This window comes from Grampus griseus (assembly GCF_964374135.1).
Source record: "Grampus griseus genome assembly, chromosome: 17".
Classification (NCBI taxonomy): Eukaryota; Metazoa; Chordata; class Mammalia; order Artiodactyla; family Delphinidae; genus Grampus; species Grampus griseus.
This window is the reverse complement of record NC_139011.1, coordinates 52,736,330-52,753,510: the sequence shown is the minus strand read 5'-3', so window position 1 is coordinate 52,753,510 and position 17,181 is coordinate 52,736,330. Positions and strand designations below refer to the sequence as shown.

At 38.1% G+C, this 17,181-nt stretch overlaps 1 protein-coding gene across 1 annotated transcript in view; it reads left to right on the top strand.

Moving 5' to 3' along the window:
* Positions 1 to 17,181, top strand: part of ATP6V0D2 (ATPase H+ transporting V0 subunit d2) — a gene marked incomplete at its 5' end in the record, with an annotated part of 47,450 nt that overhangs the window by 13,135 nt on the left and 17,134 nt on the right. The window lies entirely within an intron of this gene.

Sequence of the window (17,181 nt, the reverse complement as noted above, 5' to 3'; positions counted from 1 at the left end):
GGGCCTCGACTGGTTGAGAAAGGCATAAAATAAAAATATCCCTTTATTCCACATGTCCCCTCCTTCCCCACTCAGTTCGATTCCCTAAATGTAGGTACTTCTCAGTTTCTTATTATTTTTCTAAAAAAAAATGTACATTGTGTATGTATATTGATGCACACTCAACCCACCCTACCCCCACATTTTCAATTTATACAAACGGAATCAGTTTTTTCCCACTTAATATTTGTTAGAAATATCCTCATCAATGTCATACTTTATTAAATAACTGCGTAGAAGTCCGTGTTTGGTACATATCATGACTCCATTTATCAGGCATTTATTAACAACTAACTAACTTTTTTTAAATTACAAAATGTTTTGCAGCTAGCTTATTACTGTGTAGGTCTTGAATTTATTTCTAAGCTAAATTTCTAGCAGTGTGAGTAATGAATCAAAGGAATGCCCCGTTCTTTTTTGTTTTGTTTTGTTTTTTTGTTTTTTTAACAGGAATGCCCCGTTTTTATCTTAACAAAATTTGCTAAGTTGAACCATCCCAACAGCACATGAGAAGGCCTGCAGCCCTAACCATTACCAACATCACATACTACCTTCTTAAGTTTTGCCCTTCCAATAGGTTAAAAACTGTATCTCTGCTTTAATTTATATATTTTTATTAGCAAAAGGGAACATCTTTTCACACTTAACTAGTCATGTGTATTTGCTACCCGATCAAATACTTTTATTTGCTACGTGACCAAATACTTTGTCTATTTTTTTTAATTGAGGTATTCAGCATTTTTTGTTTATATATAAAAGCTCTTTTTAAATTAAGAAAGTTAACCTTTCATCATATGGGTTGAAAATTTATTTTCTCAGTTTGATATAATATATTTTTATTTTTATATTGTTTGCTGTAGGAACATTGAAAAATTTTAATTAGCTATTCGGCAGTCTTTTCATTGTACAATCTTTTGATTATTGTGTCCTGCTTAGAAAGGCCTTCTGCACTCCAACTCATCAATAAACTCGCCTGTCTTTTCTTCCATTTTTTTGCTGTTGTTGTTGATGTTTCATTTTTTACATTTAAAACTTTGATTCATCTAAAATTTATTTTGGTGTAAGGAATGAGACTAGAGATCCAGCTCAAATTGTTCTTCACACATAGTGATCCAGTTGTTCTGTACCATTTCCGTAAATAAGCAAGTAGAAGAAATGATCATAATTCCAGGCAGGAAGTAACCACTGACGTCCCTGAGACATGTTGTTAGTGCCTGTGTTCCTTGTTTGTGCAGTCAATCCTCCTATCACTAAATAGTATAGAATTTTATTTATAGGCAAGACACAGATGCTGACATTTTTAAAGACTCCAACAGTATACAACTAGTCAGGGATGAAGATTAGATATGAACTTGGGTCTGACTCAGTCTAAAGCCCAAGCACTTTTTTTGAGAATTCTGGAAGGGCCGACATTGTTGCCAAGCCTGGAAATGGAGTAGAATTTGGAGATTCGGGAGAAGGCTGAACATCTGGGGTTGACGCATGAAGAGGGAAGGATTCTGCCTGCATGAGGAATAACTGGTCAGTTTGGGCTGGAGTAGGCTGTGCAGAAAAGGAAGGAGAGAAATGGGGAAGGGAGGCTAGAGAAGTAAATTCCAACCAGATAATGGAGTCTTCAGTGGCCAGGCTAATGAAGCTGGCCTTTATCACATCAGAGTATTTTGTGTGTGTGTGTGTCCCAAGATTTATTCCTCTCCATAACAGTTGGGGTGAAGTAGAATGCACTTGAGCTTTGGACTGAGTCAGGTCCGAGTTTATATCTAATCTTGAATGGCTGCCTGTGAGAGAGGATTTGCAAGCAGGGAAGCCTCTTGCAAAAATGTCTGGCATGGGTAATTATGAAGACGTTAAAGATTCCTGAGCTTTAAGACAACATGGCCATAGTTATGTAACAGCAAAAATGATAATCCAAATGCTAGACACCATTTATGAACTATTTCTATATGCCAAGACTCTGCTAAGTACTTTACAAATATTGTCTCATTAAACCCTCATGACAAGTCTTATTCAGTTCTGATCATAACCATTTTAAGGATGAGGAAACGAAAACTTAAGTGCAATAACTTGCCTAAGTCACAGATCTAAAAAGTGGAGGAGTCATGATTTGAAATAAATGTTAGCAGTAGGCTTTGTAAAATTATTTTGCTCAGATTTTAGATGAGTTCGGAAAATCTGACCTGTGATGACAGGGGACAGTCCAATTTTAACAATGAGAAAGCTGCCAGGCTTTGTACTTTTTAGGTTGCAAGACGATCTCACATGATGAAAATTTTCCCCAGATCTGTGAAGAGATGCTCCAGCTCTAAGAATAACTCTGAGTCATTTGGTCAGTGGTTCCTCTTACGTGATGATTCCACGATTTATTGCTTCCTAATTATAGACTCTTAAACCTGGAAGGAGCCTTAGCATTAATTAGCCTTCTTATTTCACAACAAACTACCATGTCAATCTAGTTAAAATATACTCTGTTTCTAAAAACAATTACTTAAAATTCCAAATATTTCTAGTCATTAGCGATATTTAAAAACTGTATATAAGAATTCAGACAGTCACAAATACCTGGGTAGAAAGTTAATAAAAAATAAGACGTGGAAATGTAGTTTTGGTAGAATCAGTATTGTTAGTAATGGGCATGTTTTAATTTATCTTCTGCCTCTCTCTGTCTCTCTGTCTCTCTCTCAGCTGTAAACTCTTTGAATTAGTTCTTTTAGTATCTCTATCTGGACTTACAAGTATATAATGGGCACTGAATATTTGCTGAATCAATATATAATCCTGTATTTAGCAGTATCTTACACATACATATAGAAACATACTTTCAGACAGTTCAGGTTTTATATTTTATATAGTACTTGAGAATTGGTTATTTACTGGCCAGTATGTTAGGGGTAAAAACCAAATGTCATGCCTGCAGGTACATTTTGTGTGACCAGGTCAGTCTTTACAGTAATTTTTAAAAATATATTTAATTAAGGCTTTATCCAATTAGCCACAGTTGCCAGCACTCCCTTTTGTCTTATGATCTTCAGGTATTTAGTTTACTTATCAGACATCTGACCTAGATGTTTTACCTACATCTCTACACAAAGAAGTGTTTATATCTCCAGTTTTCAAACTAGAGAAACTGAGGCTCAACATATTAATGTATATTTCAAGATCACAACATTATTAAGAGATTTGGAAGAGATTTGATTTCAGGTCCATCATTCTAGAAAACTAATGATCTTGTACTGGCCCAATAGTTTATTAAAAGGCAAGTAAATCAGAAATATCTGTGGGCCTTTAAACAATAAGTATATTTCTGATCCCTATCCCAGGAGATTCTGATCCAGTTGGCCTTGGAGTGGGGCCCACCTGTATTTTGGAAGGCATGCAGGTTAATCTGATGTGCACCCCTAATTAAAAATGTCCCATTATGGTGCCTCAACTTTATGACTTGGAAGTCACTTTCACAATTATTCTTATGAGTTTTTCCACCACAGTTAATTACATGGATAGGATTATCTCCTTGTCAGAGACCAGAGAGCTCAACTGCACTGAAACCTAGGGCTTCTGAATCTCAATCCGTGGTTTGTTCCACCATGTCACGTGACTTGCCAACACTGGCAGCATCCAGCTGTGCTCTGTAGAACCTAAAGATGTGTCACCATAACAAAAGGTAACAAAGGTATGTGTGCAGGACAGTTGTCCAATAGTTCTGAAACTATTTTTCTTATTTTTCTTTTAGAACATGTTGCAAAGTCAAGTGTCTGTCTAGCGCCTGTGAACTCCCATCAAATAGGATTACTTCCTGCCCTATTAGGAAATGCCCAGGGCATCATTATGAAAATGATTAAGTCAACCCTAATAGAGATGGTCTAAATTTAAGGTGGTATGATAAATATAATCTAAGCATTGCACATGCGTGTGATATAATTACTGTATATGTAAAACTTGTTTTGAAAATCTGGAATGGATATTTTTAAATGCCTAATAGCAGGAAGATCTGGAGGTTTTATGTACTATAATTATACACAGTGGTATGAAACAAAGGAATGAATCCAATAACATTTTAATGAAGAGACTATGTAATGTAGGCTTGGATTGTTTTATTTTTCTTCCCTCCTACTCAACACTTTCCAGCAGCATTTCAATTTCTCCTATCTTTTGAGATTAGCCATCTGACTAGAATAACATTTTAATATTCAAAATACTAATTTTATTTTAAGATTGTTTTAATCTCTTGAAATAATCAAATTTTCTCAATATAGGATGACCAAGGAAATATAATATTCAATACTTCACAGTAACATCGACCAAGAATCGTAGGTTAAGGACCACACAGTGAAGAAATCTTTAGAGATTCATTTATGAAAGCTAACCAAAGTTCTTGACTATTCCAGTGACACTTTATAACCCTGCTGTAGGCGTTGAACTGTGCTGTACATTAGGAGGCTGTATACCTTGGTTTGCCCTAAAGGGTTTCTCAGGATGAGGTCTTTTGATGCTCAAACCAGGAAAAACCTCAGCAAACTGGATGAGTTGGTTACCCCATCACTTGTTAGTCAAAACATAAATAACCTAATTCTGAGTCACTAAGAACTTCCATTCTGATGGAGCAAGCATATGTGTTCCCAAAGGGTGAAAAGATGACAGAATTAAGCAACAGCTATAATAGAGACTTGAACATTCAATTAGAGGAGTCTGGAGGATGAAATAACTAAATCTGGTTTTAAAAGATTTTGCAGAGAAAGTAGAATTTGAACCAGTATTTCAGTGGGCATCTGATTAAAGGAATACATGTACATCAGTGAGGCATGATAAGATTGTGTATCTTGAGATAAGTCATCTCAGGTGTGGCTGGAGCCCACACAAGAGCAGGAGCATGGACTGGGGAACGAGAGTCAAGAGCCTGGCCTGATTTAGGGCTCTGGCCTAAGTCTCTATAAGTAACAATCAAGGAAGGCTTTTCAGAAAGGGTGCTACCATTTCATGCTTCAAGTGCCCAAGTCCTTGTAGCCAGGAAGTAGTAGAAATGCTAAGATGCGACATCAGGGCTCTCCAAATAGCATTTCAAAGCTGCTACTTTTACTTTTTTGTTTGTTTTTACTTTTCAACTCTTATTGCCTTGAAAAGTGAGGGTTAATGATCTGATACATATTTTAGGAAAATGATTCTGTTGGTATTGTGAAAGATGTTTTGAAGAAATGAGGCTTGAAGCAGAGAAACCATAGAGGAAGCTATTTTTAAAGTTTAGAGTGGAAATATTGATAGTAGAGTTAAGAAGGAGGGGACAGTGGTTAGATGCATCTGAGAGGAAGACAACAGAATTTAGTGTCTTGATTTATGACGAATGAGAGAAAACAGTCAATGATTTCTGGGAATTCTAAGCTAAGGGAAGAAAGAATTTGCAAGTTGGAAGAAGGATTTTGTTATTTCTACTCAAAAAGAATAAGCCCATTTAAGTTAGATAAAATTATATGAATAAATTAATCATTCTTAATCTCACCATGATTTGACATATTTTTATACTCTTTCTATACATTTTAAAAGAAAATCATGTAAAAATAATTTAATTAATTTAAAATATCTATTAGCATTTTTTTCAAGTAAGTTTTTCTAATTTTTTTTTACAGTATGGTACAATTTATATTTTTAAATGGGGGGTTTTGCATGTATTTGCTTGTTTGTGTGTGTGTGTATATATATATATATATATATATATATATATGGGAGATATCAAAGGCACTGATGGAGTTACGCTCCTGGAAGTTTCTTTGCACAATTTTGGTTCCAAACAATTTATTTTGATTTATTTTCCAAGTAAGACAATTTCAATATACAGAACACTTTTCTTCATTTGGGTTGAGAAATTGTTGTTGTTGTTCTGCTGAACTAGCTATCACAGTTAGTAGGGGGTTATCACATGATTGCCTAAAAGGAGATTCCGAAATGGATATGAGTACTCAGGGGAGAGAAGGGTAATGATGGTAACAATGTTTTATTGTTTCCTTTTTTATCTTTTAAATTCTGAATCATAGGAGTGTACTACCTAATCAAACTAACAGTTGCTAGTCCAATATCCATAGCTTATACATTTTTTTTTTTTTTTTTTTTTTTGCGATACGCGGACCCCTCACTGTTGTGGCCTCTCCCGTTGCGGAGCACAGGCTCCGGACGCGCAGGCTCAGCGGCCATGGCTCACGGGACCAGCCGCTCCGCGGCATGTGGGATCTTCCCGGACCGGGAACCCGTGTCCCCTGCATCGGCAGGCGGACCCTCAACCACTGCGCCACCAGGGAAGCCCATACCTTACGTTTTTTTATAACAATTTCCTATGTCCAAAGTATGCCATGCTATCTTAATCAGTTTCTGAACTCAGGGAGCAAGTTCAGAGTAAGATGGATACCTGAAAATCTCTCAAAGACCTAAACATAAGAGCCAGAACTATAGCCCTTAGAAGAAAACATAGGGGAAAACCTTCATGATGTTAGATTTCCCAGTGATATCTTGGCTATGACACCAAAGCACAGGCAATAGAAGAAAAAACAGACAAATTGGAGTTCATCGAAATTGAAAACGTTTGTGCATCAGAGGACACCACTGAAATGACAGTGTTCATTCTTTTCATCTGTCATCTTCCCATTTTTAAGCGCTTTTCTTGGGTGCTTGATAGTTGTTTTTATGGCAGGTTGACATACATAGTTCTCTAAGTTCCTTGGAGGTTTTTTAGTTCTCTTAGCCTGAAGGCCAATTTTCGATTTTCAGTTTCCCTCTGTAAAGTTTGTTTCTTTCACTGAAAACTGTTGCTGTACATCAGTCAAAGCATCATCTTTCCCTGCTTCGATGTTTCTTTCCCGATTCCACTTGCGAAGGTCCTCTTCTTCCTTTGTGCTGTTCTCTAGCTCTACTTCTGTCTTGCTGACCAGTGTGCCAGTACTGATGGCCGAGGGACTCTTTCTTGAAAATCCTTCGGAATCAGAACCCAATCCTAACAGCAGTATTTCTAGGGTCCATCACAAGTGTATGTTATTGCCAAGGAATCTTATGAAAATTTTACACAACTGTGTTCCATAAAAAACAGGGATCTCCAAAACTTTCAACCATCATCTCTTTCTCGTGTCAGAAGCCAAGGCCGAGAGAGATGAGAGTGCAGGGAAGTGCAGAAGAGGGGGTGGCTGCCACCAGGCTCCTCCGCTTTCCTTGGTCCGCAGCGGATCCCCTCCACTTGTCAGGAGGTGACCAGCGAGTGAGTGGACTTCAGCGGCATGAGCCCATGCCCCCTCCTTCACCTCCTCTCCTCCCCTCACCCCCTTCCCCCTCTAATATTTTTAAATGTTTATATAGCCTTCCATCTGGTCATGAATATTCTAGATGTTTTGTGTCTTCCTTACCTCCAAGTCTGTATAGTATTTAATTTGTTAAATTCTGATTTCAAGAATCAAATTCCCAATAATATTATGAGACTGACTATTTGACATCACTATGCACTTGTGATTCTGACTCTTTGGCCAGAAATGTTCTGAAATATAAAGATTGCACCAACTTAAAGGCTTTCTATCCATGTGAATGTTCAATGGGGAACAAGTGCAGGACAAAAATGTCTCAACTCTAGCTGCTGATAAAGCCTTCCTCGTATAAAACTCTCAAGCACTTGAATGGTAAAACACTGGTGCTCTTCTGCAAAAGTGATGCTTGGTCGAGCTATAACTGAATGATACTTAATCAGCATAATGTTTATTAAGTTACTGCTATGAGTGAAGGCCTATGCTAGGTTCTAAGATTAGAGATGAATTGAATATAGACTTTGTTCTCTAAGCCAGTAGAAGAGTTACTTAAGGTACAGATTCTAAGACCATTCCTCTAAAAAGTATGTTTTAGTAGGTTCTGGACTGCAATCTAGGAATCTGCACTTTCAATAAGCCTTTCAATCAGGTGACCCTGATGCACGTGAGAAATTCTTACAGCCAGTAGGTAGGTTCTCTGTCTACAATACACCAGTTGTGAGACCCTGAAAAGAGTTCCTGAATCAGTCAAAACCTTGGTTTCCTCATCTAAAATAATAATTATTATATTAAATTTAGAGTTGTGAGTTTAATTGAAAGTAGAACATTATTTTGTGAGGCCAGTGAAATGAAATACAGGGTCCTTGTTAAAAAATGTTTAGTAGGGCTTCCCTGGTGGCGCAGTGGTTGAGAGTCCGCCTGCCGACTCAGGGGACACGGGTTCGTGCCCTTGTCCGGGAGGATCCCACATGCCGCGGAGCGGCTGGGCCCGTGAGCCATGGCCGCTGAACCTGCGTGTCCGGAGCCTTTGCTCCGCAACGGGAGAGGCCACAGCAGTGAGAGGCGCGCGTACCGCAAAAAAAAAAAAAAAAAAAAAAAAAAAAATTTTAGTAATTTCAGGAGAAAAACAGCAGAGAATTAAACCAAGCACAGGGCCCTTCTAAGTGTGGAATCCTGTGTGACTATACAAATCGTACATCCATGAAACTGGCTGATTGAAAATTATGCACATATATAATACACAAATAAATCTACACATACAACATATCCACATATACACAAAAAATGTAGCTAACTTTATGCATTGGGGTCTAGTCACCTGTGAAAGTGAGAAAAGTTTGCATAAAGGAGGCCTGAAGAATGACCCCGTTTGTACGTGAACAGGAGGCACATCCAGCAGAGAGAGCAGAAACACAGGCTTAACCAGTATGGCTGTTGGGTTGCCGATGCCGCCTGACATCGGAAAAAGTGGTGTCTGAGGGTTAACGATGTTAAGGTAATGGATGCCACAGAACGTATAATATTGATACATCAGGGCCAAGGTGAACGGGTTCTATCCTTTGCTTTGCCAACTTTCTGGCTAGGCAGCAATCAACCACCAGGGGGCATGATTGATCCCAGCAACCTGTTTTCCAAAGTATTGCTCCTTCCCCAGCAATTGTTTAGTAAAAGACTTAGTAAAAGACTTGTCCCATAACCTGGAGAGATTGAAATCCATTGTGGTACTTATCCAGATAACCACTGCCTTAGTTGTATTTTATTTTGTCTCATGTATTTTGTTTTTTTTAATTGAAAATGAGGCACGTGTGTATATTTTTTTAAGAGTTTTTATTCAAAAATTTATTTAGTGCTTACTACAAGCCAGCAATTTTATAATCACTTTACATGTATTAAATTTATTTAATTCTCACAACAATCCTATGAGATGGCTTTTTAGAAATACAAAACAGAGGTTTTCTAAGTAAAGAGTATATTCCAGTACCCATTTCCCAAAGCCCAGAGGCAAACACTTATGTTTTATGCATGCCTTTCCAAATTTCTTTCTATTTGAAAAACATTTTATGTGTATGCATACATTTATATCTAAACCAATAAATATGAATACACATAGTTGGTTTTATTTTTTTAGAACAGTGAGATTATACTATGTATTGCCTACAATTTGTCTTTTTTATGTAATCTATTAAGATTTTTCTACATAAGTGTATATAGATCTAACTTATTTTAAAGCATATATTGTATTGCATTGTGTTGGATGTACCAAGATTTATTTAATCATCCCCCTTTTGTCCATATAGTTTATTTCTTTGCTATTTCAAGTAATGCTACAACAGACATCATTGTACACATATATTTGCTTCCTCATGCCAGAATTTCCTTACGTTGGATTCCCAGAAGTGAAACTGCTTTGTCAACAGCTGTGCAAGTTCTAGATTTTGATAGATATTAGCAGATTGCTCCCTCATGCTCCAACAATGTATGAAAATTTTTCTCATCTACCCTGTCCTCTCAGCTGTTTCTTTTTTTCTTTCCTCATTGGAAGAAATAAGATTCTCCAAAATTTATTGTGACTGGTGTTTTGAATATAATAAAGATGAGATTCACCAGTCACTGTTCTTGACTAGGTGGAGAACAAGCTATTATAGACACAGCATGTCTAACTGCCTAATGAGCAAGAAGTATCACTCCATTGGTGTTTTCCTATGAATTTCTGTAATATTTACATACAGTGCTAGAGAAGGGGCGACACTGGAGCAATCTCACTAATGTTATTCTCCTCAGTAGAAAAGTACAGAAAAAGCAAGGAATAAGCAGCTATGACCTCTAGAAAAAAATGCCAGTTATCTTCTTGATTCTGTTTACTCAGGGAATATCAGAATTAACATATTTGTCTGAACATAGAGAAAAATGTATTCATCAATTGAAAAAAATCATCAGTGTGTGTCCCTGTTCTGTGCAAGTATGGTTCAGGCCTCAGTACAAAAATTGTACTGAACAAAGTCCTTATCTTTAAGGATACTATAAGTAATAAAGATAGGTAGGAATTATCTGTAAATAATTACACTTGAACATGTAAAATCACTTACCCAAGAACAATTGATTAGTGGCAAAATTAGTGCAGGAATCCAGGTCTTAGATCTTTAGATATATAATAACTATTTGTGAATGGATGAGCTAACTGTTGCTCATGTTCACCATTGCTACTGCCAATGTATATTAAAAATTAATTTCACACCAATATAAATACAGAAATTTAGAGAGAAAAAGAAAGATATCACTTCTAGTTAGAGACAGTTTAAAAGCTTAAAATGAATATTTGAATATTGGCCTTAAAGGATGGGAAAGATCTCAGCTTTTAGCAATTGGTGGGGAAGGGGTGCTTTATCCATATAGAGAAGAGTAGGAACAAAGACACTGATAGAGAAAAGGACAAACAACCTTGAAGAATTTTTAATCCAAACAAATGCGTTAGACCAAGATTGTAGAGAATCTTAAGTACTGGAGAAAAGAGTTTTCTAGAGATTCCAGAGCTACCAAGGGTTTGGGAAATGCATAGTGATAAACATTTTTGTTCTAAATGTGCTGTTACAGCAATGCTGACTTCTTAGTAGTTTCTCAGTATTTTATTTTCCTGGAAGGAAAAGAAAATGAGTGTGACAGCAAAATTAATTGCTTTTAAAAATGGTTTTAATTTTCACTTCCTCTATTTAAAAAATGGGAAACTTCAGGGAAGTAAGAAATGTTAACCAAAATGTCAGATTTCAAGAGGGAGCAGTGTGTTTATGGGGATATTCTAAACCTCAACAGTCTATTAGCAAATCAGACTAAATGTCGGGGCTGCCCCATCTGAGTACATGGGATTACCATTGGATTGAATAAATCTGGGGTATATCAGAAATGTTTATCAATACAATCAAGGAAAACTTTCATTTGAAAATTAACACATGGGAAAATACTTTCCACATGGCCCTGTTGTCCATGTGACAGTAAATAACTGGTGGGCTTGTTAAGGGTGGATCAGTACCTTTCACTGAGGAGTTTCATTCAGAATGAAATAACTTAAGTACACCTAATGTATTTCACACACACCCCTATACTTTCCATGAACAATTACTCTTGATCGTGCATTTTGTAAAATTTTATTTATTTATTTATTTGCGGTACGCGGGCCTCTCACTGCTGTGGCCTCTCCCGCTGCGGAGCACAGGCTCTGGACGCGCAGGCTCAGCGGCCATGGCTCACAGGCCCAGCCGCTCCGCGGCATGTGGGATCTTCCAGGACCGGGGCACGAACGCATGTCCCCTGCATCGGCAGGCAGAATCTCAACCACTGCCCCACCAGAGAAGCCCTTGATCGTGCATTTTATGTCCCTGATCTTGTATTTTCTATATGTACAAGTGTGACCTAGAATCGTATCACAGTCCTGCTTGCCGAAAACAGCATCATTATCACTAAGAACACTATATTATATGTTGCATAGGAAAGGATGCTGATCCAGCCACTTAGGTAGAAGGAACCAGTCCTGACATCAGGGTGTGGCTCACATGATGAAGCCAAACCTTAGTCACAATGCTTTGAGATGATGAATCTCTTGTCATCTCCAAATTCGCCAAGTTGTTTCCTATCCAGTCGTGCCTGAAAGAATTAAGACTGAGTCATGAAGAGCTTCCATCTTAACAAAGGGGTTCAGGCCTTTTCATACATAAAAGCAGCTATCATTTATGATGAGTTAACCAGCATTGTTTTGAGATTAATGATTACATTTCCAAAGAGAAAACATTAATTTTTTTTAAATTTATTTACTTTATTTATTTTTTGGCTGCATTAGGTCTTTGTTGCTGCACGCAGCCTTCCTCTAGTTGCGGTGAGCGGGGGCTACTCTTCATTGCAGCACACGGGCTTCTCATTGCAGTGGCTTCTCTTGTTGCAGAGCACAGGCCCTAGGTGCACAGGCTTCAGTAGTTGCGGCACGTGGGCTCAGTAGTTGTGGCTCATGGGCTCTAGAGCGCAGGCTCAGTAGTTGTGGCTCACGGGCTTAGTTGCTCCGTGGCATTTGGGATCTTCTAGGACCAGGGCTTGAACCCATTGGCATTGGCAGGCGGATTCCCAACCACTGCGCCACCAGGGAAGCCAACATTAAATATTTTGAAGCTCAGATATCTTAAAGGAAACATCATATAAAATAATGGCCACACAAGGATAATTCTAGGGTTATAAGATGTAGAACAGGATGGTAACAGATTTTATGAAAGGTATAAATCTAGACCTGAGGGTGAGTATCCCAACAGGTATTATGATTTATGGTCTTGTGGATGTTCTGTCTTCCAAATGACTATACCACTCAGCTTCTTGTCTCCATGCCATACCAGGAGTTAAACCCTTCTTTTTTTTTTTTAATTAGTTTATTTTATTTATCTTTGGCTGCGTTGGGTCTTCATTGCCGCACTCAGGCTTTCTCTAGTTGCGGCGAGCGGGGGCTACTCTTCGTTGCGGTGCGCGGGCTTCTCATTGCAGTGGCTTCTCTCGTTGGGGAGCATGGGTTCTAGGTGCACGGGCTTCAGTAGTTGTTGCACACGGGGTCAGTAATTGTGGCTCGCGGGCTCTAGAGCACAGGCTCAGTAGTTGTGGCGCACGGGCTTAGTTGCTCCGTGGCATGTGGGCTTTTCCCAGACCAGGGATCAAACCCGTGTCCACTGCATTGGCAGGCGGACTCTTAACCACTGCGCCACCAGGGAAGTCCCTAAACCCTTATCTTCTAAGAGCAATAGGTAAATTTAGAAAGGATTCTGTTAACTAGAACTAAGTGTAAAAGTGCAGAGATGTAGAAATCTCAGACTTGATGAAAGAGTATGAACATTGCAATTTTTTTACTCTAAAGATTATGTATGTGGCTTATAATTTTCTCCTCCTCTTCCTCCAAGATCTGGTTTATAGAGAATTAACTTCCTCTAAGGATGTATGACCCTCCTTCTTTGCAGGAGGCACTGCAGTAATGCTTTCATATGTATGACTAATCCTGGTGCCAACCATTCAAGTTGAATAAATATTTCCATTTAAGATGAGGAAATGAAGCTCTTGTTAAACTGGTTTTTAAGTAACAGAGCTGGGCTTAGAATTAGGCTTATCTGTTTCAAAGCTTGGACTCCTTTTACTGTGACAATTTATGATTCCAAACTGTTTTCATATGTGTGATTTGATTTAATTTACACAGCAACCACGTGAAGATAATGGTATTCTACCCTTTCCCACCCTCTTGATGCCAAGTTTCTTAAAAAGGATAGTCTCTACTGCTATATTCTCACTTATTTACTCAACCCACTCCAGTCTTATTTTCTACCCCACCAGGCCCTCGAAACCACTCTAGTTGCTAAGTCTAATGGATATATTTTCAGCTTTTTCATAACTCACCACAGTAGATGTCCTCATCCTGTGCATTCTGTGATGACACTTTCTTTTTGGGCTCCTTTAACCATCCTGGCCTTTCCTCATTCTTCTTACAAAGTCTTCTTCTCGCCCTTTAAAAGTTTTTGGGGTCTGTTCTATTCTCTCTTCTAAAATATATACTTTCTTTTTAATGCTATCATTCACATCAATAGCCAGAGAAGTAATCAGAAACCAACGAATGAAGGGCCTTGAATACAATTATGAGAAACTTGTGTTTCATTCTAAAGGCAGAAGGAAGCCATTGAGAGATTTTTAGGAATAAGAGTAGTGAGGTTGCTGATAAAGATAGAGATTCCAGAAGAAGGAGAAAGATTAGGGGCAATAAGATTTTTGAGATAGTGTGACTGAGGTGCCTATGAGAAAATCAGTAGTCATATTCACAGAAAGGAAGTGAAAGAATATGGATCTGAGGCTGGAGAAAGAGATTTTGCCTGGAGCTGAAGATTTGCAAATAGTATACTTCTATGTGGCAGAAGGAAGTGTGGCCATGGATAAGGTTTTTGAAGTGGGACCTACTGAGTGAGAATAATACTCTGATGGAATCCTTGCTTATTAGGTATGTGTATATTTCTTTGCTCTTAGCTGAGAATGCCTACAATAAAAACCACACTGGTAAATACCCCACCTAATGCCCAGATCTTGGTTTCTAATACCATTCTCCCATAAAGGGAATCAGCGTTCCTTGGAGAAAAAGCTAATTTTAAGACTGGGGCAAGAAATATATAAGATGAACTTAAACTGTCTTGGAATGCCAGAATATGAGGACATGAAAAACGAAACAAACAAAACAAAAAACCTGCAATGGTTGGGTATGTTAAAGGAGCACACAGGAGCCAACTGCAAGAGCCCTTAGTGGCTAAAGCTGGAACAATCTGAGCAACAAAATAAAGGAAGTTGTACTGAATTATCACCCCAAATAAAAATAAATGTAAAATAAATATTTATGAGACCATCCTGGTCTAAATAAATGATTGGATAACTTAATAAATGAGGGAGAAGAGACAAATCTCCCTTGTAGAATAATTTGTGTAGATACTCCATCCTCAAGGAGGGGAACCATATTCCCTACTTCTTAAGGATAGGCTGTACACAGTGACTTCTTCCAAAGGGTACAATGTGGAAAGAGGGGGCAGTACCTTCGCAGTGTGGAGACATCTGGCAAACACTGCCTCAGCCAGGTGATCAAGATCAGCACAGTCATAAACTATGCTAATAGTATGTACCTTTGATATGATGGGATGCAAATGGCTCCTTCTACTTAGCTTGTGGAAGTACAGAAGTAGTCTGCAGGGGTGACTGGGGGGGATGGGGGGGTGAGGTGGGAACAGAGCCCTTCTCCAAGCTTCTGGATTTCAAACTTCCAGTTCTTCCCACTACATCCTTTAAGATTAAGACTCCTCCAACTCCATTCTCTCCCTCACTCCTGGGACTCAAAATACACAGCAGCAATGAGTCCCAGGAGGAGAGGAGAAAAGGGGAAAGGCTGAAAATGTATTCAAAGAAACAGTAATTAAAAATTTTCCAAATTTGGCAAAACACAAACCTACTGAGTCAAGAAGCTGAGTGAACCCCAAACAAGAACAACCCAATGAAATCCAAGCCACGACACATCATAGTCAAACTTCTGAAAGACAAAGACAAAAATGCCTGAAAGCTGTGACACTTGTGGGGGAAAAGCAACGTGAACAATGGTGGATTTTTCATTAGAAACGATGGCGTTCAGAAGGAAGGGGTGTAACTTTTTTTTTTTTTTTTTTGAGGTACGCGGGCCTCTCACTGTTGTGGCCTCTCCTGTTGCGGAGCACAGGCTCCAGACGCACAGGCTCAGCAGCCATGGCTCACGGGCCCAGCCGCTCCGCGGTGTGTGGGATCTTCCCAGACCGGGGCACGAACCCGTGATCCCTGCATCGGCAGGCGGACTCTCAACCACTGCGCCACCAGGGAAGCCCAGTGTAACATTTTTTTAATGCTAAAAGGAAAGAGATGTCCACTCAAATTCTATATACAATGAAGATATCTTTCAAGAATGAAGAGCAACTCAAAACAGTCTCAGATGAATGAAAACTAAGAATTTGTGCCCATAGACCTACCCTAAAATAATGGCTGAACAAAGTTCTTGAAACAGAAAAGAAATGATAAAAGAAGGAGTCTGAAACAACAGGAAAAGAACAATAAAAAAAGGAGGAAAATATGGGTAAATACAATAGACTTTCTCCTCTTGATTTTGTAAATTATATTTGACAGTTGAAGCAAAAATTAATACTTGTCTGATGTGGCCCTTTCTGTATGCAGAGGAAATATTTAAGACAATTCTATTATAAATAGAGAAGGTAAGGAGATTTTAAAAGAAGAAAGGTTTATACACTTCACTAAAAGTTGTACAGCCACTCTGGAAAACAGTTTGTCACTTTCTTAAAAAACTAAACATACCCTTACCACGCAACTCAAATTGCACTTCTAGGCATTTATCTGAGATAAATTAAAATTTATTTCCATATAAAAACTGACACAAGTTTCCATAACAGTTTTTATTTATAATAGCCAAAAACTGGGGGAAAAACCCCCAAAACCAAATGCCTTAAATAGGTGAGTGGTTAAATAAACAAGTATACACATACAGTGGAATACTACTCACCAATAAAGGGACAAATTATTTACATGCAACAACTTGTATGTATTATATATGTCTCAAGGGAATTAAGCTGAATTAAAACAGCCAGTCTCAAAATGTCACATAATATACAATTCCTGTTAAATATTATTCACAAAATGGCAAAGTTACAGAAAGAACAGATTAGTATTTGCCAGAGGTTAAGAGATAGTGGGTGGGAAGAGAAGGATGTGACTGTGAAGGGGGTAGCACATTGGAGATCTTTGGATGATACAATAGTTCTTTACCTTGACTGTGGTGGTGGTTACACAAATAGGCACATGGGATAAACTAACACAGAACTACACACACACAGAGTACCAGTGTCACTTGTCTAATTCTAATGTTTCACTATAGCTATATAGATGTAACCCCTGGTGGAAACTGGGTGAAGAGTACATAGGACCCCTCTGTATTATTTTTGCAACTTCCTGTCAACCTAATTATTTCAAGATAAAAAGCTTTAAAAATTTATGCCATGCTGGTGTGCCCACATAGTAGTAATCATAATAATAACTCATAAAATTTCTTCTAACATTTGAAGCCTGTGATCACAGGAAATGAAAAATAATATTCAATTATATGTACATAGAGTTATAGAGAGCCATAAAAGACTTTCAATATAAAGACATAAATGCCATATTAGGGTAAAATTTCATCAGAGAATTGGAATAGAAATAACATTTCCAGAAAAAAAAAAAATAAGGAACAACATAATTTCCTTCTGTTTATGTATTTGTAATTGAATAGTGGTAGTGTCTTAGTGAGCTCGGGTTTCTGTAA